The sequence below is a fragment of the Thalassophryne amazonica genome, chromosome 22 (assembly GCF_902500255.1).
Source record: "Thalassophryne amazonica chromosome 22, fThaAma1.1, whole genome shotgun sequence".
Lineage (NCBI taxonomy): Eukaryota > Metazoa > Chordata > Actinopteri > Batrachoidiformes > Batrachoididae > Thalassophryne > Thalassophryne amazonica.
In genome coordinates this window covers 25,893,495-25,917,724 of record NC_047124.1, presented here as the reverse complement: position 1 = coordinate 25,917,724, position 24,230 = coordinate 25,893,495, and the positions used below count along the sequence as shown (strand labels likewise).

Genomic DNA, 24,230 nt, shown 5'->3' with positions numbered 1-24,230 from the left:
TATTGATTTAGCATCAAAGTTTGATGTATAATGCAGTCCAGAGGAGTATGACAACTGACATTTTGTTTTTAGTGACAACAGGGAAGTCCAAAATAAAGTGTTTTATAGGTCCTACTAGATTATCAACCTCCGGAACCTGATTTTGTGCCAGTTTGTCAACAGTGATGGTTTAGTTTTGGAGCTAAGTGCGCAGGTCCCTCCGGTTTTTGAACTTGGGGAGAAAGTTCATAATACCTCAGTTATTATAGACATTATATATATATATATATATATATATATATAAATGAATGAATTTCGGCACACAAAACTCCTTATTAAAAAACATTTTACACTAGCACATGTGGCCAAAAGGGTGTAAACAGAAGCAAAAGCTTATATACACCCACTCCTTTTACCATAAATATATATACACACATATGCCTAATACATACTCATAACAACAAATACAAGAGGAACAAAGCACAGACATTTGAGATTAATCAATGAACTGAATTTTCTCATCACAACAAAATAAATAGTAGTGCACAATGCACAATCCAAAAGAAATAATTCCAAATAAATAAATTTAATTGTCCATACTGTAACGAGAGATTATATTATTTTTATAAAGTCTTTTAAAGCTGACTGGAGTACCGCATAATTTAATATGTTCAGGACAGATGTTCCAAATGTTTACATCTTTTACAGAAACACAATGATATTTATAGTAGTTTGAGTCTTTAATTTATCAAATAATAAATTAGGAGTCCTTCATTTTAAACAGATTTTGTACATGTTGAGGTATATCACTTTTATATACATATAACTTATATATATATATATATATATATATATATATATATATATATATATATATATATATATATATATATATATATATAACTTTTGTATATGTTACTTTTGATCACATATGATGTCATGTCTCACCTTTTAATTGTACTCATGAGCTTTGCCCTTGCATGACCTAGAAAGGTCAATCTTATTTGGCAACTTTGGTGAAATGGCTAAAACACACATATTATTACTACTAAACACTGGCGATGGTAAAACTAAGCAACATATCGCCACATGGTCACATGGTCTTTGACTTTGGATGACATTGAAAGGCTGAACTCACAGTCATAACTTTAAGTCAAACACTTAGGAGCTAATACAGATTAACGGCGCTGGAAGGGTTGTGTGTTAGTGTGTGTTACACAGAATTGATCAAATGTCAAGGCCATTTTTTTAAACTGGGACTGGATTGAGAAACACGACATGCTTGAGTCTTTTTTTTTTTTTTTTTAAGTGGGGCACATCTAAATATAACCCAGACAGCTCCAGGACCTGCACAACAAAAACCCACAAGCTGCAAGTTGGAGCGTTAAAAGACAAACAAACTACATTGAGATCAACAGGTGAGACTGGCATTACTAACAGAAAATATTACTTATTACATGATATGGTATATGTCAGGTTTGTGCATGACGCAACACCAGTTGCTCTTCAAAAATAAAAAAAAAGTTGCATTTAGAGAGATGGGGGACATAAGAGTATTCAACGTTTTATAGGATATCACTTCTTTCAACAATTTTTAAAGTTCTAAAAAGGCTCAGTTTTGTTTTTTTCCCCTGTAGATATGGACGACATAGAACACGAAGGCATCAATGAGGAGCTTATGGAGTACGCCATCCGAGAAAGCATTCAAGATTCTTACAAGGTGCCGTGTTCAGCACAGTTTAACAGGTAACTCAGAATATTTGAAATACAAAGCAATCAATTCAAGACAATATGCTAGATTAAATTTGTGAATACCAATTAGTTCTTTGAGCAGAGCTCGCCAACTTGTAATATCTCGTAAAAATTTATCATTCTGTTTGTAACTTTTATGTTTCTAACTTTATACTTTAAAAAAAATTATGGCATACACTGTACAGTGCCTTGTAAACTTATTTGGCTCCTTGGTATTTCATACATTTTAATTTATTTATTCCATTTCAAATACAAAAAGTAAATCAGGCTTCTGAATATAAAAATTTATAAAATGATCTTCCCTAAAGACAAACTCAAAACAAATCTCTACAACTTTATATAAAAGCCAAGATGATGGGTTGGATAAGTAATGGAAGGCTTTGGTATAATATTATATTTTTATATTATTATTGCCAGTTTTCTTCAGAGAAGTCAGGGGATGGATACATGAACATTTCCAATTGACTGAATATGTCTTGAAGAAGTATAAACAGTATGGCACTCTATGGTAAATCTGTGTGGGGTAGACAGTACTCAAAACATATATCAGTTATTGTTTTTTTCTGTTTTATCAGCACTTTAATTTGGTATTTTTGTGTATTGTTATAGTGTACTTTTATTAACTCAACAAAGAGCAGTAAAAATTTAATTGAATCAGATACTGCCATTTTTTTTTCCTTTTATTAGTGGAGTTAATTTTGCTTAGTGCTTTGATTCCAAGGGAAAGTATGATATAAATAGGCATCATAATTATTATCAATAACAAATACATGATTCAAAATTCAGTATATAAGTCATAATGGAGTGTACGTCACAGGGCCTCCCAAACTAGTAAAAATGAATAAATAAATAAAAAATAAATAAAAGTACCCATGACAAAATTGATCAAATGTACTTGTTTGTGTTAAAAGCTAGTTATTATAAAATACCATATATATATATATATATAGTAAAAATTTTGCATCTGTAACTAAAGTTAACATTGACATCATATCTGTCCAGCAGATGTCCAGCAAATTATTCTTCGAGCATATGTCCAAATTTCATTTGGAGTTTTTTTTTTTTCCATTTTTTTCATTTTCATATATTTATATAGCGCCAAATCACAACAAAGGTACTCAAGGCACTTCACACAAATAAAAAAATCAGGCACCAGAAAAAAAAAAACAGGCAACAGAACGACAACAAACACAGTACAATTTGTCAGCATTAAGCAACAAGAAAAACAAAAGAAATACTAAGGTGATCGCCGGCCACTAACCCCAAGCCTCACCAAAAGACCCAGACTTTAGATAAAGTTGAGGCCGTGGCACGCTTCGTTCCACAGAACAGGGGCACGATAAGGGAAAGCTCTGTGACCCTCAGACGTTTTATTCACTCTAGGGACACAAAGTAGTCCTGCACCCTGAGAATGCAGAGCCTGGGCCGGTACATAGGGTTTAAGCAGGTCAGCTAGGTATGGAGGTGCTAGTCTGTAAACAGTTTTATAGGCTGGTAGCAGAACCTTAAAATCTGATCTCATTGGGACATTAAGCCAGTGAAGACATGCCAAAATGGGTGTAATGTGGTCAAACTTTCTGCTTCGTGTCAAAGGTCTGGCAGCAGCATTTGTACCAATTGGAGACCTCTAAAGCTGGACTGTGGTAAACCAGAAAATAGAACAAGTCCAATCTAGAAGAGACTATGTTGGGAAGGTGTCGTAGCACGGACCCACAACAGGGGGCGCAAATGAACGGACAATGAGTAAGCCAAAAGGTAACAATTTACTGTTGTGACAAAACACAACTAAATGTACAGAAATTGCAAAGTCAATGAACACCAGGTGACGTGTGGGCAGGCTCGAAGATAGAAGACCCCGACGAGAGAGAGACCGCGTCCCACACGGCCTCCACCACCAACGGTCTGAAGAACACCGGAGCCGCCAAGTCCCGAATCCCCAGGTGACCTCTGTCTTCGGCTGTCGACCCTGGTACTGCTGGCAGAAAGCAGAAAAAAGATGAATGAGTGTAACTCCTTACACTCAGTGGTCTACAGTTTGTGCACAGTAGGAGGAGAACCTCCACCTCCGAATCACACACTCGTGCAGCTCCTAGTGTGTCCACTTATCTGTAGCGCGGTTGTCGTCGTCACGCTCCACGCCACTTCCCAGATAAGGGTGAACACCACAGGATACCGGCTGCAACAGAAATTCAGAATCCTACACAACGTGTTAATCAGCAGAGAAGTGTACCTCACGGTAGTCGATTTCTCGGCGAGGAGGTGGAGTCCCGATCCGGCTTTTAAGATGGTGATGATGATGATGAACGAGTGACAGCTGGTGCAGGGGATGAATGACAGCTGTCACTTCCTCAGAGTCCGGCGCCCTCTCGTGCTTGGAGCCCGCACTCCAAGCAGGGCGCCCTCTGGTGGTGGTGGGCCAGCAGTACCTCCTCTTCAGCGGCCCACATAACAGGACCCCCCCCTCAACGGGCGCCTCCTGGCGCCCGACCGGGCTTGTCCGGGTGTCGGCTGTAGAACTCGGCCAGGAGGGCCGGGTCCAGGATGAAGCTCCTCTTCACCCAGGAGCGTTCCTCAGGTCCATACCCCTCCCAGTCCACCAGATATTGGAACCCCCGGCCCTTACGACGGACGTCCATGAGCCTGCGGACCGTCCAAGCAGGCTCCCCGTCGATGAGCCGGGCAGGAGGCGGCGTAGGTCCAGGTGCACAGAGGGGCGAGGTGTGGTGAGGCTTTATATGGGACACGTGGAATACCGGGTGGATCCGCAGTGAAGCTGGGAGTTGGAGCTTCACTGCGGCCGGGTTGATGATCTTGAGGATGGGGAAGGGTCCGATGTATCTGTCTTTCAGTTTGGGGGAGTCCACACAGAGGGGAATGTCCTTGGTCGAGAGCCACACCTCCTGCCCGGGCTGGAACGTGGGAGCCGGGGACCGTCGGCGGTCTGCATGGGACTTGGCCCTCGTCCGGGCCTTTAACAGGGCAGAGCGGGCGGTCCGCCACACCCGGCGACATCTCCGAAGGTGGGCCTGGACCGAGGGCACACCGACCTCTCCCTCCACCAGCGGGAACAATGGGGGCTGGTACCCCAAACACACCTCAAAAGGGGAGAGGCCGGTAGCAGACGAAACTTGGCTGTTGTGGGCATACTCGATCCAGGCCAGATGGTGACTCCAGGCCGCCGGATGTGCGGAGGTGACACACCGAAGGGCCTGCTCCAACTCCTGGTTGGCCCGCTCTGCCTGGCCGTTGGTCTGGGGGTGGTACCCGGACGAGAGACTCACGGTGGCCCCCAGCTCCTTGCAGAAACTCTTCCACACCTGTGAAGAGAACTGGGGACCACGATCCGAGACGATGTCCGACGGTATCCCATGCAGCCGCATGACGTGGTGGACCAGGAGGTCTGCCGTCTCCTGGGCCGTCGGGAGCTTCGGGAGGGCCACGAAGTGGGCCGCCTTGGAGAACCGGTCCACTATCGTGAGGATTACGTTGTTGCCCTGGGACGGCGGGAGGCCCGTGATGAAATCCAGGCCGATGTGAGACCAGGGGCGATGAGGCACCGGCAGGGGTTGGAGGAGGCCCGTCGTCCTCCGATGATCTGCCTTGCCCCTGGCGCAGATGGTACAGGCCTGGATGTAGTCCCGGACGTCGGTTTCCAGGGACGCCCACCAGAAGCGCTGCTGGACCACTGCCACGGTCCTACGCACCCCGGGATGACAGGAGAGCTTGGACCCGTGACAGAAGTCCAATAGGGCAGCTCTTGCCTCTGGTGGGACGTACAGTCTGTTCTTGGGGCCAGTCCCCGGGTCCGGGCTCCTGGTCAGGGCCTCCTGGACGGTCTTCTCCACGTCCCAGGTAAGGGCGGCCACGACAGTGGACTCGGGGATGATGGTCTCGGTGGGGTTCGACAGCCCCGCTTTGGCTTCTTCTTCGTGCACCCGGGACAAGGCGTCTGATTTTTGGTTCTTGGTCCCGGGGCGGTATGTAATCCGGAAGTCAAAGCGCCCGAAGAACAGAGACCAGCGGGATTGCCTGGGGTTCAGCCGCTTGGCGGTCCGGATGTACTCCAGGTTCCGATGGTCAGTGAAAACCGTGAAGGGCAACGAAGCCCCCTCCAGTAGGTGTCTCCACTCTTCAAGAGCCTCCTTCACCGCAAGAAGTTCCCGATTGCCAACGTCATAGTTCCGTTCAGCTGGGGTCAACCTGCGGGAATAAAAGGCACAAGGATGGAGAACTTTATCAGCCTCCACGCTCTGGGACAGCACGGCTCCTATCCCTGAGTCAGAGGCGTCCACTTCTACTACGTACTGGCGATCAGGATCAGGCTGCACCAGAACTGGCGCAGTCGAGAACCGGCGTTTCAACTCCTGGAACGCGGCTTCGCACCGATCCGACCAGGCAAAGGGGACCTTGGTGGAGGTCAGGGCAGTCAGGGGGCTAACTACCTGACTGTAACCTTTGATGAACCTCCTGTAAAAATTTGCAAAACCGAGGAACTGCTGTAGTTTCCTGCGGCTTGTTGGTTGGGGCCAATCTCTCACCGCCGCAACCTTAGCCGGATCAGGGGCGACGGAGTTGGAGGAGATTATGAACCCCAGGAAGGACAAAGAAGTGCGGTGGAACTCGCACTTCTCGCCCTTCACAAACAGCCGGTTCTCCAACAACCGCTGTAGGACCTGACGTACATGCTGGACATGGGTCTCAGGGTCCGGAGAAAAGATGAGTATATCATCCAGATATACGAAGACGAACCGATGCAGGAAGTCCCGCAAGACGTCATTTACCAAGGCTTGGAACGTCGCGGGGGCGTTAGTGAGGCCGAACGGCATGACCAGGTACTCGAAGTGACCTAACGGGGTGTTGAATGCCGTCTTCCATTCGTCTCCCTTCCGGATCCGAACCAGGTGGTACGCATTTCTAAGATCCAATTTCGTAAAGATTTGGGCTCCATGCAGGGGCGTGAACACTGAATCCAACAGAGGTAACGGGTATCGGTTGCGAACCGTGATCTCGTTCAGCCCTCTGTAATCAATGCATGGACGGAGTCCGCCGTCTTTCTTGCCCACAAAAAAGAAACCAGCACCCATCGGGGAGGTGGAGTTCCGGATCAGCCCGGCAGCTAAGGAGTCCCGGATGTAGGTCTCCATTGATTCGCGTTCCGGACGTGAGAGGTTGTACAACCTACTGGACGGGTACTCACCGCCCGGGACTAAATCGATGGCACAATCGTACGGCCGGTGCGGAGGAAGAGTGAGCGCCAGATCTTTGCTGAAAACGTCAGCAAGATCGTGGTACTCCTCTGGCACCGCCGATAGATTGGGGGGGACTGTGACCTCCTCATTAGCTGTAGTGCCGGGGGGAACCGAGGATCCTAAACACTCCCGGTGGCAGGCTTCGCTCCACTGCGTCACAACCCCGGACGGCCAATCAACCCGGGGATTGTGCTTCACCATCCATGGAAAGCCCAGAATCACTCGGGAGGTAGATGGTGTTACATGGAACACTATCTCCTCCCTGTGATTCCCAGACACAATCAATGTCACTGGTTGTGTCTGATGTGTGATCAATGGAAGCAGGGTGCCATCTAGTGCTCGCACCTGCAATGGTGCCGGCAGAGCCACCAGAGGGAGCCCTACTTCCCTTGCCCATCTGCTGTCCAGCAGATTCCCCTCTGACCCCGTGTCTATCACTGCTGGGGCGTGAAGGGTTAACTCCTCACAAAGGATTGTTACTGGGATTCGTGCCGATCTGCGGGGTCTCTCCGCGTGTGTGTTATGGCCCACCTTTAGCCCAGTTTCTAAGGACGGGCGTTGTAGTTTGACCGTTCAGGGCAGTCCCTCTGCATATGCTCACAAGAGCCGCAGACAAAACACTCCCCGCGGGCCAGTCTCCTTTGTCTGTCACTTAATTGTACTTTGGCCCTGCTCGTGTCCATAGCCTCCTCAGCAGGGGGAGCTGTAGCCCCACGGGGCCCTCTGGCAGTGAAGCGTGGGGACAACGTCTTATCGGAACCGGAAGGGGGAGGGACGGCTCGTACCCGGTCACGCCCCCCGGCCTGCTCCCGACGATGCTCAGTCAAACGGTTGTCTAAGCGTATAACCAAATCGACAAGCCTGTCAAAATCCCGCGGTTCCTCCTTCGCCAGTAGGTGCTCCTTGAGGACCGGTGACAGTCCATTTACGAAGGCGGCGCGGAGCGCAACGTTATTCCAGCCGGACCTCGCTGCCGCGATGCGGAAGTCGACTGCATACTCGGCTGCGCTACGGCGCCCCTGTCTTATCGACAGCAGCACGTTTGAAGCAGTCTCGCCTCTGTTAGGATGATCAAACACTTGTTTGAACTCCCGTACAAACCCAGTATAAGACGTTAGGAGCCGTGAATTCTGATCCCAAAGCGCCGTAGCCCATGCGCGTGCCTCTCCTCGAAGCAGATTGATAACATAAGCTACCCGGCTAGCATCTGAGGCGTACATGACAGGGCGCTGTGAAAAGACGAGCGAACACTGGATGAGGAAGTCCGCGCACGTCTCGACACAGCCCCCGTACGGCTCCGGAGGGCTTATGTAAGCTTCAGGGGATGGTGGGGGGGTTTGTTGAACGACCAGTGGTACGTCTGATTCAGGCCCAGGACCAGCCAGAGGAGGAGCTGCAGCAGCGCCCTGATCGTGCGCTTCCACCCTGGCGGCGAGAGCCTCCACTCTCCGATTAAGGAGGACATTCTGCTCGGTCACTAAATCCAACCGAGCCGTGAAGGCGGTTAAGATCTGCTGCAGCTCACCCAACACGCCTCCTGCTGATGCCTGCGCTCCTGGCTCTGCCATTGGCCGTTCACGCTCGAGCTGACGCCCCTCGGAATCCATGACGATTGGCCGAGAAATCCTGTTGGGAAGGTGTCGTAGCACGGACCCACAACAGGGGGCGCAAATGAACGGACAATGAGTAAGCCAAAAGGTAACAATTTACTGTTGTGACAAAACACAACTAAATGTACAGAAATTGCAAAGTCAATGAACACCAGGTGACGTGTGGGCAGGCTCGAAGATAGAAGACCCCGACGAGAGAGAGACCGCGTCCCACACGGCCTCCACCACCAATGGTCTGAAGAACACCGGAGCCGCCAAGTCCCGAATCCCCAGGTGACCTCTGTCTTCGGCTGTCGACCCTGGTACTGCTGGCAGAAAGCAGAAAAAAGATGAATGAGTGTAACTCCTTACACTCAGTGGTCTACAGTTTGTGCACAGTAGGAGGAGAACCTCCACCTCCGAATCACACACTCGTGCAGCTCCTAGTGTGTCCACTTATCTGTAGCGCGGTTGTCGTCGTCACGCTCCACGCCACTTCCCAGATAAGGGTGAACACCACAGGATACCGGCTGCAACAGAAATTCAGAATCCTACACAACGTGTTAATCAGCAGAGAAGTGTACCTCACGGTAGTCGATTTCTCGGCGAGGAGGTGGAGTCCCGATCCGGCTTTTAAGATGGTGATGATGATGATGAACGAGTGACAGCTGGTGCAGGGGATGAATGACAGCTGTCACTTCCTCAGGGTCCGGCGCCCTCTCGTGCTTGGAGCCCGCACTCCAAGCAGGGCGCCCTCTGGTGGTGGTGGGCCAGCAGTACCTCCTCTTCAGCGGCCCACATAACAGACTATGCATGAATCAGGGTCTCAGCATTAACCATAGACAGGATGGGGCGAATCTTCGCTATATTTCCTCCCAAAATTATCTCTCATGGCCTATGTTTATTAGCTCTGTCCACTGTTGTCTTTCTGTTGCTATGTCCCTTTTTATTTAAATGCCATTTTTAGTCACAACTGATGTTCAACCACGTCTTCACCTTCATGATGCTAACACTAGCATGTGGAACGTAGTAATAATGCTGTTTCATCCTCAAACAGCATGCTGGGAAACTGAGTTCCTCAGTGTGTCGTGGCGTCTTGACACTAAGCTGTTTTTAATTGTTTCCAGACAAGGTGAATTTTGACCATATTGGTGATTTTAGAATGGGAATCAGTTATTTGAATATTAAGAAACAAAATTATAGTGATCCTGAAGAAAATTTATTTTACGACTGAAGTGGCAGTAAACAAGTATGTTGTCCATAAGGCCAAGGGACATGACTGCAAATAGATTTTTGCTTGTCAGCTCATATTATTTTCAACAAAAGTTAACTACTGAAATGAACAAACAGTTGAGACCTTGTCGCACATTGGAGCGGCTTTTGTCGCCATCTAGGGGGCGATATGAGCATTTCAGGGCTTCTCGTACATTTCCTACTTGAAACTGCAAATTCAGTTTAAAAGGGCTTTTATAAAAAGTCAGAAATGCATGATTTTTTTTTTTTTTTTTTGCACAGAGAGCTTTGAGCCCTCAGTGTTAGTTTATAAAATTTTGGATTTTAAGAGTTTTGCGCTTCTTGAGTTTTAAGATACGAAAGTTTGCCAGAAGGACGGAAATTCTCCAGACAAGTGCAACTTACAGTTGTGAAAAATTGAAATGGACTAATCCTTTAAATGTTTTAAAAACAAATTTAATTTGATAATATCTATAATGTTAATTTATTAAATCAGTGTTATAGACACTAACATGAAAAATGCTTTTTTATTGCAACTTTGTTTGCAGATCACACAAATGATACAAAGTCTTGAATATTTATCTCTGATGTCCAAGTTGTCTTTGGTTCATTAGGAAGGAATCAAACAGTGCAGAGTTCATGGAGATAATGGCAGCCATTCAGAAAGGTATGTGCACTAAGAACACGTGCATTTTTTTGAGATACGTATGGTGGAACCATATAGGATTTTGTGTGATATTGTCCATATTTTGCTATACGTGTGTGTTCTTTCTTTGTGTGATGCACACGTCTCGGTTGCATCTCCTCAGATGATGCGTCCGTGCTTCAGGAGCTGTCAGCTTGTGCTTCTGCCTTCAGAGAGACAGACTCCAGGGGCCGCCTGCCTCTGCACGCCGCGGCTGTAAAACTGCACACAGAGCTCCTGCATGTGGTTCTGCAAGGTGAGACATCAGCACGATCTGCGTGCACGAGCAAAATGAAACACAGGCCCCCAAAGCATATATATATATATATATATATATATATATATATATATATATATATATATATATATATATATATATGGAATCACTGGCCTCGGATGATGTTCATTCAGTTGTTTAATTTTGTAGAAAAAAAGCAGATCACAGACATGACACAAAACTAAAGTCATTTCAAATGGCAACTTTCTGGCTTTAAGAAACACTATAAGAAATCAAGAAAAAAAGATTGTGACAGTCAGTAACGGTTACTTTTTTAGACCAAGCAGAAGAAAAAAATATGGAATCACCCTGTAAATTTTCATCCCCCAAACTAACACCTGCATCAAATCAGATCTGCTCATTGACATTGACCCTATGTGTCTTTTTGCAAGGAATGTTTTCACAGTTTTTGCTCTATGGCAAGATGCATTATCATCTTGAAAAATGATTTCATCATCCCCAAACATCCTTTCAATTGTCCAAAATATCAACATAAACTTGTGCATTTATTGATGATGTAATGACAGCCATCTCCCCAGTGCCTTTACCTGACATGCAGCCCCATATCATCAATGACTGTGGAAATTTACATGTTCTCTTCAGGCAGTCATCTTTATAAATCTCATTGGAACGGCACCAAACAAAAGTTCCAGCATCATCACCTTGCCCAATGCAGATTCGAGATTCATCACTGAATATGACTTTCATCCAGTCATCCACAGTCCACAATTGCTTTTCCTTAGCCCATTGTAACCTTGTTTTTTTTTCTGTTTAGGTGTTAATGATGGCTTTTGTTTAGCTTTTCTGTATGTAAATCCCATTTCCTTTAGGCGGTTTCGTACAGTTCAGTCACAGACGTTGACTCCAGTTTCCTCCCATTCGTTCCTCATTTGTTTTGTTGTGCATTTTCGATTTTTGAGACATATTGCTTTAAGTTTTCTGTCTTGACGCTTTGATGTCTTCCTTGGTCTACCAGTATGTTTGCCTTTAACAACCTTCTCATGTTGTTTGTATTTGGTCCAGAGTTTAGACACAACTGACTGTGAACAACCAACATCTTTTGCAACATTGCATGATGATTTACTCTCTTTTAAGAGTTTGATAATCCTCTCCTTTGTTTCAATTGACATCTCTCGTGTTGGAGCCATGATTCATGTCAGTCCACTTAGTGCAACAGCTCTCCAAGGTGTGATCACTCCTTTTTAGATGCAGACTAACGAGCAGATCTGATATGATGCAGGTGTTATTTTTGGGGATGAAAATTTACAGGGTGATTCCATAATTTTTTCCTCAGAATTGAGTGATTCCATATTTTTTTCCTCTGCTTGGTCTAAAAAAGTAACCGTTACTGACTGCCACAATCTTTTTTTCTTGATTTCTTATAGTGTTTCTTAAAGCCAGAAAGTTGCCATTTGAAATGACTTTAGTTTTGTGTCATGTCTGTGATCTGCTTTTTTTCTACAAAATTAAACAATTGAATGAACATCCTCCGAGGCCGGTGATTCCATAATTTTTGCCAGGGGTTGTATATATATATATATATCTCAGGTAAAATAAGTATTTAACATGCCACCATTTTTCTGTATTTCTAAAGGTGCTGCTGACATGAAATTGTGCTCAGATGTCAGTAACAACCCACGTAATACACACATAGAAAAATCCCAAAAGAAATAAGTACAATAATGTTAAATGACAGAGTGAAAAAGTATTAAGAAAGTATGAAGAAAGTAAGAAGAAAGGGAAGTGCAAAAAAGACATGGAAAGCCAAGATACTAGCTGATATCTAGCAGTACTTACAAAGCAGTCCTGCCCCTTGTCAGTGCAAATTAATATCAGCTAGTTCAGTCACAACTGATGGCCTATAAAAAGTTCTCTCGTTACCAACGTCTCACACAAGAAACATCTCATGATGGGTCAAAGTAAAAAGCTCTCTCAATATCTTTGCAACATTATCTCCATACAGGAGGTGTCTTCATCAAGTTTCAGTACAAAGTATTAAATAAATTTCAGTAAGCGTGTTCAATATTCTTTTCCCCTGTGTCATTCCCATTAATTGCACATAACATAATTTCTGTACTTATTTGTTTTGGTTGCTTTACATGTGTATTTAAGTCAAACACTTAGGAGCTAATACAGATTAACAGCGCTGGAAGGGTTGTGTGTTAGTGTGTGTTACACAGAATTTTTGATAGCTGTGTAGAAAAAAAAAAAACCCTGAAGTATCTGTGTAGTAGACTAGAAGAAAATTAGTTGACTCATTGAGTACTAGCAAGTCATAGTCAACTATTATAACTCGTAATCCGTTTGTCTTCTTAGCCATAGTCGTGGTTCAAACCTAGCTGACCTAATTAAACCTTACGTACCGACCCGGGCTTTCCGTTCTCAGGGTGCAAGACTACTTTCTGTCCCTAGGGTGAATAAGACGTCTGCGGGTCACAGAGCTTTCTCTTATCGTGCCCCTGTTCTGTGGAATGATCTCCCTGCGTCAATAAAACAGTCAGATTCTGTGGAGATTTTCAAGTGCAGACTTAAGACGCACTTATTTTCCCTTTCATATGGCTAGCATACTGGTACAATTTTGTTTTATGCTTTTTACTCTTTTAATTCATTCATATTAGTAATTGAAGCGGGCTGCGGCCTCAACTTTACCTAAATTCTGGGTCTTTTAGTGAAGTTTAGGGCTAGTGGCCGGCGATCACCTTAGTATTTCTCTGTTTTTCTTGTTGTTTAATGCTGACAAATTATACAGTATTTTTTGTCTTTCTGATGCCTGATTCTGTTTTTTCTCTCTGTTTAAGGTGCAGCTCCATCCAGAGATGGGAGTTGTATTCATGTTGGCGACCCTTCTGTCCTGTGCCCCAATAGCATTTCTTGTATATTCGTCCGTGAATTGTTCTGTGAATTGTTCTGTAATTTATGGTTGTAGCATGGCCCGGGCAAAGGGTCGCCCCTTTGGGTCTGGTCTGCTTGGGGTTTCTTCCTCAGAGGTAGTTTTTCCTTACCACTGTTGCTTTGGGGGTTGGTTAGACCTTACCTGTGTGAAGCACTTTGAGGCAACTCTGTTGTGATTTGGCGCTATATAAATGAAAATAAATTGAAAAATAAATTGAAATTGAATTACTTGGGGTGTTACTGACATCTGGTGAAACTTTCATATCAATAGCACCTTTAGAAATATATTTTTGGAAAAAAGATGACGTGTTCAATACTTATTTTACCCACTGTGTGTGTGTGTGTGTGTGTGTGTGTGTGAATATATATATATATATATATATATATATATATATATATATATATATATATATATATATAAATTTTTTCAGTTATTTTATTGTTAGTGAACTTGAGTGTCTCTACCTGATAGTTTAATATGTGGTTGTGTAATCATAAAAATTTGCAAAAATTAGTACTTAGAAATCAAGGATCTGGTAGTTTATGCTTCATAGTGGCTCTGATGAGACTAGGGTGATAGGTGGGTATGGAATTGTGAAAGTGATTAATATAATATTACAAAATAAAGTTGTTTAATTCTTGAAAAAGTGGAACGGTATGTACAAAAAGTGATAACTACCTGTTATAAATAAGATTTTGTTCCCTGATGATACCTCATTTATAAGACAAATGTCTGGCAGTACTAACACCCACAGATGTGACCCTGGAGCAGCCGACGGAGGACGGGGACACCGCTCTGACTCTGGCGGTGGAGGCTGGCTTGGTGCAAAATGTCAAGCTACTGTTACAGTACGGGGCTTCGCCGCACAACACCAACAGCAGGAACGAGTCTCCCCTATTGCTAGGTATCACACAGACACTGTATTAGCTAGACAGATGCTTGCCGAGCGCAAACCTAGGGGCTCGCAGATTCTACGCCTTAACGAACATGCACATGATCCACTCAGTGTTAATTATCGGTCCAAACATTCCAAGAGAGTCATTACTTAACTATGGATCAGTGGTGTAGGAGTAAAATGTTCTTCTAGAGCAGAAGAACTCAAACCCCAATTCATGACAGTTCAACGTAGAAAGCAGCACACAGCTAACATCCCCCCATGCCAAAAATCCCGTGGGTACTGGTTAAATAAAGTTTAACAGTTACTATGACAATCAGCGATGAGGGTCTTTATCAGAGCATCCTTACCGAATAATAGTTAGCTAATATTAGCTAAGTGAGGCAAGTGTTAACTGTAGGTAGCTAAAGTTAGTTAAACTACAGCTTAAGGCAAAAGCTAAACCTAGCTAATGTTAGCAATGATCTGTAGATATTTAACACAGTCTAATTCAGAACCTCCAAAGGTAAGAAAGTAAAGTGAATTATACAAGTTAGCTAATTACATTAGCTTAGTATGGTATCTTTTGGCTTGCACCACAAAATGGACCATATAGACTTGAGCCATTGCAAGGACAGAAATGATGCAGGCAACTAACCACATGTTCAACTAAGGCTTGGAAATAGTATGGTCCACTTTAGGGGTGTCTGAAATCATATTACAAGATTCTTACAGGCATGAAAATGGGAATTATATTTACAATTACAAGTAAGAGGATATATAAGGGGTGATTGAGAAGTTTTGAGCCTGGCCCAGAAAAAGTAGGGCGTGGTTCTACGTCTTTTGTCTTCTGAGAAACCAACAAGCCAACTTGTATCAGTGTTTTGAACCCACCAAACTGTTGTTTTTCCCAGTTTCAGTGGGGGGACCAAGTCTTATCTAGCTAGTCAGATTATCCCAATACCCCCTGTAATGTGAACCACGACTATGGCTAAGAAGACAAACGGATTACGAGTTATAATAGTTGACTATGACTTGCTAGTACTCAATGAGTCAACTAATTTTCTTCTAGTCCACTACACAGATACTTCACGTTTTTTTTTTCTACACAGCTATCAATGACAGACTAAAAACAAATTCAATTTAATTTGGAGTTTCACTGCTTAGATTCAACTTTAGTCATTTATAGTCAAGATTAGTCATCTACTAGCTGAAGACAGATAGAAGCATAGACAATATGGTTTTCAGGATCTGGCGCTAGACCAAAATTTCACTGTTATGGTTCATGAAAATATAGTCCATATCTTTTTAAATAAATCTGGTGACAATTAAGCACAAACGAACAAATCAAGAGACATAGGTGAAAACACGTCCTTGGCATTGTTAATTTATAAGTTATAAACTCTTCACCTGTCATGATGTGCTACAATATTCTGTGTTTTTCTACATTTTTAGCAGTGAGGCAGCGCTCCTATGACATGGTTCAGTCTCTCATTATGGGAGGGGCCTTTGTGCAACAGGTGTGTCTCCCAAAACTGGACCGTCACCCATGAAGCTGCAAAGGTGAACAGTGTAGTCTTCCAAGTGTCTTCTTTTGGTCCTTCTATGCCCTATTCTGATTACTCCTTCCTTCTGATACCTAACACCAGGTGGGGTGTCCAACCATTCTGAGGTTCTTGCTTCGACATGGAGCCAGCGTCAATGTTCGAGACGGCCACGGGGTGACACCTCTGGGGATCGCAGCCGAACACAGCAATGCTAAAGCTTTGGCTATTCTGATACAACATGGTACACTTGACTTTTGTATAATTGTGTTTCAAAGGCCAATTATTGGTTATTAGCTCAAGTGTCAGTACTTGATCTATGGCTACTGTTGTGTTTTTGTGTTCTTCAACTCCAAATTGCTTCCGATGCCAAAATTAACACCTTCCATGGATTTTTATTTTTCCTCCAAGTTCTGGGTTCAAACCTAAGGTGGGCGCTCACCAGTTCTCAACGGGTATTTCTAGGTCACCTTTGGGTAGCAGGACATTGAGATTGTTTACTCTAAAAATTGACCTGAAGAGGGAAAGGCTTTCTGTGTGTAGTACCTTTGTTAAACACTAGGGGACTGTAGAGGATGTAGCCTGGGATAGGTTCCAAGCCCAACTCACGATCTTCGAAACAGTTGTATTGTACACCTGTTTTAGCAAGCTTATATCAATCACAGCATATCTCAGTGATAGATAGGAAGGTATGTACAGCTACAAATATCCCATAGATACTGAAATCATGCTCCCAAAAATAAATAAATAACTTAAACGTTTCAAAGTGCCCTGCTTTTGTACCTGTTGCTTAAAATGGAAAGAAGCTGCTGCTGGCCACACCCCTCTTCTTTTGTATATGGGGGTGTTTTTCTGTTTGTTCTGGAAATGGTTGTACAGTAGTTGAGGTCTTGCTTTTCCCATCACTAAAATAATTTTCTCCTTCAACATGTCCGTGCTTGCCCAACAAGTAGGTCATATAGACGGTGGAGGGTCTCTTGACCAATAAGTGCTCAATGTCTAGATTAAAAAAAATCAACAGCTGGGTCGCCGTCTCATTAACGCTGACAAACATGCTCGTATCAACATCCTTTTTTCCGAGGGTGGAATCAGAAAGAGGCGTTGGATGATTGAAATGGTCTCTTTCACGCAGACTGTATGGATTTGTCACATAGAGCAAGTAGGACGTCTCTGACCTATGTCACAGAAGTGTATAATGGCATGTTTCAAACTGAAATTTTGCATATTGTAAGAGAATTTCTACCTTCAAAGTGATAAACCTATGAGACTTGGGATTTTCAAGATGAAATCTCAACCATATTTAACTGTAAAGGATAGGCAGAAACTGATTTTACACAATCGAATAGAAGAAGTAAGCCCTACATAGGCCACGAGGACCACTGGAACTGGTTCCTACGTCCATATTCCATAATGGAAAGCAGACAGTCTATGACTCTCCTTGAATGGGATGCCAGTCCAACACAGATCACTTCCCCACCCAAGGCTTGTGCTCATTTACAGCTGAGTGGACTGAGTTAATACAGATGTAGCGTCTTCTCCAAAGACACAGAGAGGAACCAAACTCAGGTCCACATATTGGTAACCCACCTCTTTATTCCACTTATCGACGTACTCTACTTTAAACAGAATAAGCAGGAAAAATTGATGCTGAATGATGACCAGATGGTTGGACTTATCAGACCCTATTTTATGTTTCTTATGTTCTCCACTAGGTGGTGACGTGAATGCCCAGGCCACAATGGAGACACAGTGCTGTATGATGCTACTGGATCTGGAAACCTGGACTGTGTCAATTTGCTCCTGGAGCATGGAGCCAACCCAAATGTAGCCAGCTACGCCTGCCAGCTGCCCATCCACAGAGCTGCTTATGAGGGACACTTGCTGTGAGCTGAGCTGAGCTGAGCTGAGCTGAGCTTCGCGATCTCACCGAAATATGGGAATGTAGTCATGTTAAGCACATCTAAGAATATCCAAAGTCACATCCCAGAAAAGAAATCGCTCTGACACAAATTGCCTGCCATTTGGTCACATTTAACAAGACACAAACAAGTCTCTCTCCACCTTCACTGCAGGGATTTTCACAAAGACCTCTCTGTCCGTCGCTGTCAGTCCCACCACTGAACGACACTGTGTGGCTCAACCCACAATTATTTCAATCCTGTTTTCTCCGTCCAGATTTTGTTTTTCACTGCTGCTGCTGTCCCTCAGATCCTGTTTGCCTCTCATTCTCGCTCTCTTCCTCTGAACAGTGTCCTGAGGACTCTCATCCCCCTGACTACAAAGAAAGCCATCCGTCTGTCCGGCCAGAGTCCTGTCCATTCAGCCGCTGACGGGGGCCAGGCCGAGTGTCTGGAGTTGCTTATCCAGAAGGATTTCAACGTCAATGCCCTGCTGGAAATGCACATCTCTGGTAGCATATCATGCTAGAGTTTGTCTGTTTGTTCCCTACACCTCCCAGGGGCTTTAGTCAATTTCTAATAAGCTTTACATCACTCATCTTCAACCGCTTATCGGGATCGGCTTGCGAAGGAAACAGCTCCACTAGGGGAACCCCAGACTTCCCTTTTACAGGCCACACTGACATGTTCCCAGGCCAGTGTGGAGATATAATCTCTCCACCTAGTCCTGGGTCTTCCCCGGGGGCCCCTCCCAGATGGGCACACGTGGAACACCTCCCTAGGGAGGTGCCCAGGGGGCATCCTTACCAGATGCCTGAAACACCTCAAATTTACATGTGGATGAGCTAACCCCAGAATTGCCCTTCAAGGGTTTGGGTTGGCAACGTCAGCTCCAATGTCCACCAAATTTGGCACACATATATAAATGGGCTCTGGAATTGCCCAAGCAAGACCAATGTATCAAAGGTCAACAAGTGGAGTTAAGTTCATTGGGATCAATAGGTAAAAAATTTGTTTTTTCATTCTGATTTCCAACACATAAGGCACACATATGGAAGTGGGCTCTGAAATTGCCCAGCAAGGTCAAATTTGCCAATGCTTAAACATTGGGGCAAAATGTCATGTCTGCTTTTCCAGGTACTTGTGCTGATTTCTTCCAAAGTTGGTATACCAATGTAGGTTGACTCCAAAATTGCCCTTAAAGAATGCATTTTAGTAAAAGTCAAGGAATTTGATTCTCAACCCAATGTGGCACACACTTAAGTGGATTCCAGAACTGACCTATTAAGTCAAGGTTATTGAGTCAGATGTCAGCTTGTCGGAACCCTTACCATCTTCATGTCTTTGGTTACTAGAATTGTCACTTCACAAGTTTTAGATTTTTTTTTCCAGTTAGCCCAATAAAGGACGAAATAAAGGTGACAAACGTTTTCCTGTGTAATTTCAATATCATTTTGCTCTTCCTTATATCATCATCTTCTTCTTCTGGCTGCTTCCGTTTCAGATTTACCACAGCAGATCATCATCTCTTTATCACCCAGTCATATGCATCTTCTTCTGTCACACCAACCATTTGCATATCCTCTCTCATCACATACAAAAACCTTCTCTTAGTCTCCTTCTTCCCCTTTCCTTGGTGGCTCAATCCTTAGCATCCTTCTCCTTATATATCCTGCACTCCTCCTCTGCACATCCCCAAACCATGCACATTCACTTCATCTTATGCTTGCTTTCATTCCCCTTCTCTCCAGTGTGTACCTTCACCTTTCCAGGCTCACCTCAGCCTGCTCCCTGCACTCACGATAGATCATAATGTCATCTGCAAAACATCATACTTCATGGAAATTCCTGTGTGTATAGTAGGTTTAAGATTCTTCTATTTTGTGTTTCATACTCTCATTTAATGACTAGCATCCTGACTATCCATGTTCATGATTATGGCTTTTGACAACTCTGCTACGACTTTGTTCCAGAGAACTACGGGGACTTGAGGAAAACGCCACTGTACTTCACTGTTACAAATGATGATGTAATCTGTGCTGAGATGCTGCTGGCAGCTGGAGCAAAATACTGACCTGGACCCACTAAGGTGCATTCTGGTGGCCATACGAGCTGAGAGGTTCGTATGTGGGAGTGGAATGATGTGTAGTTGCACTATGTGATATGGACGCGGCAATGACCTTTCGCCCTGTGGCTTGGTTATGTGTCCAGTTATGAACTGGTGCGTCTGCTGCTGTCCTACGGCGCCGAGGTTAATTGTTACTTCAGAGTGATCAGTGATACCATCTTCCCTACGGCCTTGCAGTATTGCCTGAGAGACCATGCCATGCGCGATTGCTGCTTAACAATGGATATCAAGCCGATAAGTACAAATTATATTTTATAAATAACGTAGGAAAAAGGCATTCAAATTCTCCAGAAGACGTTAAAAAGAACTCTGGCATGTTGTGCATTTAACATCTGCATTATTGTCTTTGTAGATGTTTCCACTGTTGTCATGGTAACAACAGGGAAGTGGACAACCCTTGGAGTGAGCGCCATGATCAAGCCTACCAAACTGACACACAATCTAAAGTCATTTCTGTAAGAACCAGTACTTTTGGGTTTGGTTACATCACTGAAAAACTAAAATCTGGTATCTAATACAACCTATTGTGTGTCTGTTGCTTTTAAATGGAAATGAGCTTCTCCGGCTGCTTCTAGACTTAAATTTTGCTGGAAGCATTTGAGTTTTTAGATATACAGACCAAAACTGTGTGACGGAAATACTGGGCAAAGTTGACACTGGGTAACAAAGGGTTGGATGTATCATGTTTAATTGATTAGCGACACCTGTCAGGAACGCAATGCATGGTGGCCACCAACGCTCCCTGAGGTGAAGCAGTTCAACAACAAAGTGAGGTTTCATATTTTTCCACGAGTGATTTCATTTAAAAGTTGTTTTCTATTCACTTTCATTGTGTATATTATGCATTTAATGCCCAGATAACGATCCAGACAATGACCCAGATCTGGTGGACAAAAATGTATTTTTGAGCAGAGATGGGTAACTAGAGTGGACAAATGTTATATCTGTGGGGTAGAGTGAGAATAAAAACTAAATTATAGAGGAGTAGAGGTGGGCGATACCGGGAATTTTGGTATTGATCCAATACCAAGTAAATACAGGCCCAGTATCAGCAATATTGACACCGATACCGATTTCATATTTAAGCTTCGTAGATCCAAAGGATCCAAAGACCTAGGATAAAAGTTCGCCAAACATTGTACGTGACAACAAAATACTTTATTATCACAATCAACATTTTTGTTTAAAAAAATATCACTCAACACAACTTAAAACAAAATCTCCTGAGGTAGAGCTGACAAACCACAATACAGACAGAGAGTAGACTTTGATCAATCTGTGTGCGCAGTAGTCAGCGTGTGCGGGAGAGAAAAAAAGCTTGAGTATCGATCGTTTTACACGAGGATCATTCAGTATCAATACCAGCGTTAGTATCGATATTATCGATATTAGGATCGATCCGCCCACCTCTATAGAGGACAGCTGCTGCTATTAACAATGGAGAACAGCACATTTAACATCAGAATCAGAATCGAATTTATTGCCAAGTAAATTCTCACATACAAGGAATTTGATCTGGTGTCACTGGTGCATAAACAACAATAAAGTAAAAGGGGGAAAATAAAATACTTATGTAAGAAGGAATAGGTACATATACAACAATAAAAAGAAAAGGGAAAATACTTTTGTAAGAAGTAAACGAGTCAAATAGACAAATGGGCAAAATTATATTTACTGTCAAATAAATATAGTGGAATGGGGCTGTGCAGGCATGCAGATGTACAGTACCTTTCAGTCCAGGCATGATCAGTCTGTACTTTATGGGTGTGGGGGGGCAGGGTAAATGGGGGTCTCTGGCATTACTATAGCAGACAGAATTAAGCTGTTTTTGTGTCCTGATGGACACAAAAACAGTCTGCCAGAGGGGTGGCAACAAAAGGTTTGTGTCCTGGTTGAGAGGGATCGGCCACTGTCTTCCTTGCTCGCCTCAGGGCCCTGGAGGAGTACAGGTCCTGTAGGGATGGCAGGCTGCAGTCAGTCACCTTCTCCACTGCGTGGATGATATGTTGTAGTCTGCTCTTGTCCTTACCCATGGCAGCAGTGTACCAGATGGTGATGGAGGAGGAGATGATGGACTCAAAGAAGGCAGTGTAGAAGTATAACTGTAGAACATTTTAAAAAACGTAATAAATCATGTATTCAATAATCGCCCAGCTTGGGGTCCCACTCAGTCCACAGAAGATTTTATGCTGGCTACCATAGCTGTATGAAATTGGAAAATCTATAGATCTATTTTTCTTTTCTCCTGTTGAATCTCTTTCAGTTCTGTGAGTTTGTGTCGGTGTCGTGGCTCGCACACCTGGTGGGCGGCCTAGTGATGATGTTCCTAGACTACGTGGGTCACGTTAGCATCTGTTCACATCTCAAACGCATCCTGCAGACGAGGCCAGAGTGGGATGAAATTTGTGACATACTGGGTAAAACGACAAAAGAATTACTGTGTGCACAGTAGTTGTTTGGTTTAAATGTATGTTCACTCACCAGCTACTTTATTAGGTACACATTCCTAGTACTGGGTTGGACCCCCTTTTACCTTCAGAACTGCCTTAATTAAGGCCTTAAGGTATTGGAAACATTACTCAGAGATGTTGCTCCATATTGTCATGCAGTCGTCTATTCAACGACTCTGCCCTCCTCTTCTGACCTCTGATATCAACAAGTCATTTTTGTCCACACCACTGCTGCTCACCAGATATCTTCTCCTTTTTCAGACCATTCTCTGTAAACCCTAGAGATGGTTGTGTGTGGAAATCCCAGTAAATCAGCACTTTCTGAAATACTCAGACCAGTCTGTCTGGCACCAATAACCATACCACATTCAATGTCACTTACATCACCTTTCTTCCCCATTTTGATGCTCAGTTGAACTTCAGCAAGCCGTCTTCACCACATCTAGATGCCTAAATGCATTGAATTGCTGCTATGTGATTGGTCTGATTAGCTATTTGTGTTAAGCAATTGAACAGGTGTACCTAATAAAGTAGCTGGTGAGTGTAATAATCATTTTATAATCAACAGAAGAGAAAAATAAGTCTCCGTCCTAGCTGTTCTTCCACAAATATAGCATATTGATCAGTATCCCTGGTATTTATATTTGTGTATTTGTATTTATATTTATATTGAAAACTGTTGTTACTTTCACTTTTTATACTCTGTGTGCTTCTTACCCTGTGCGCTGCTATACAATGTGTTGGAACATCATTTTCCAGGAGGGAGTCTTCTCAAGAGATTAATAAATTCTAATCTAAGAATTCGATCAGTGATGGTTTTTTTTAGGGATCAAATGTAAATTCGGGCTTAGCCACTGAGTTTTAATACAAAATAAATGTCTGTTTTTGTCTTTCCAGGTAAACCGCGGTCTTTGCAGCACTTGTGCCGTTTGGTAATCAGAGGTCACAGGAAACTCAGGACGCTAAATGACCCCAAGGCCATGGCTGCTGCCCCCTTTCCTCCGCGATTCTGAAGAGCTATATGACCTACGCCGAGTATGACCCGTGCCTCTGATTGAAAAAAACAAACACGACAGTCTTTGTATAGTTTTCTCTGAAAGTTCCGTTGTATTTTGCACAGTTTCATATGATGTCTGTGACTATATAATCGCGAGAATTTCTATACTGAATTTGTGTATTTCATTTGGTTTGTTTAGCATGTGCACCATCTGCTATTGTGGTTGCAATGACACAGCTAATAATACAGTTAGCTTGCTAACGTGCTAAGTGAAAAGTTAATCATGACAATGCTAAACTGATAAAATGCTAAAAGCTAAACACAACCACTAACTGCTAACTTTTATTACATGCAATTCTTTGTAGAAGTACCATATATAGAGCCGTAATTAAATATTTTTGGACATGAAGAAACAAAACTAAACAAAAACACAACAAAAACTGTTTTGGCTTCAGATTTTTAGCTCAGTGGAGCACAATCAAACCAATCAAGTTTCAATCTGTAGTCACTTGAATACCGTGTTTAAAGAAGTTCAGACGTGATTGAAGCTGTTAAGACTACGAATACCCAGAAATTACTGCATGCTATCAAAGATGTTGAGAATTAGGTTTTGGCGGCCATAACTATTATATATATGTAGAGAAGAAGTGACTATGGTGCTTCAAAACGTGCACCATTTTGC

At 43.5% G+C, this 24,230-nt stretch overlaps 1 pseudogene; it reads left to right on the top strand.

Annotated features, from left to right (window-relative positions):
* The first annotated feature begins 1,618 nt into the window (after positions 1-1,618).
* Positions 1,619-23,605, top strand: LOC117504486 (annotated as a pseudogene).
* Positions 23,606-24,230: the final 625 nt, after the last annotated feature.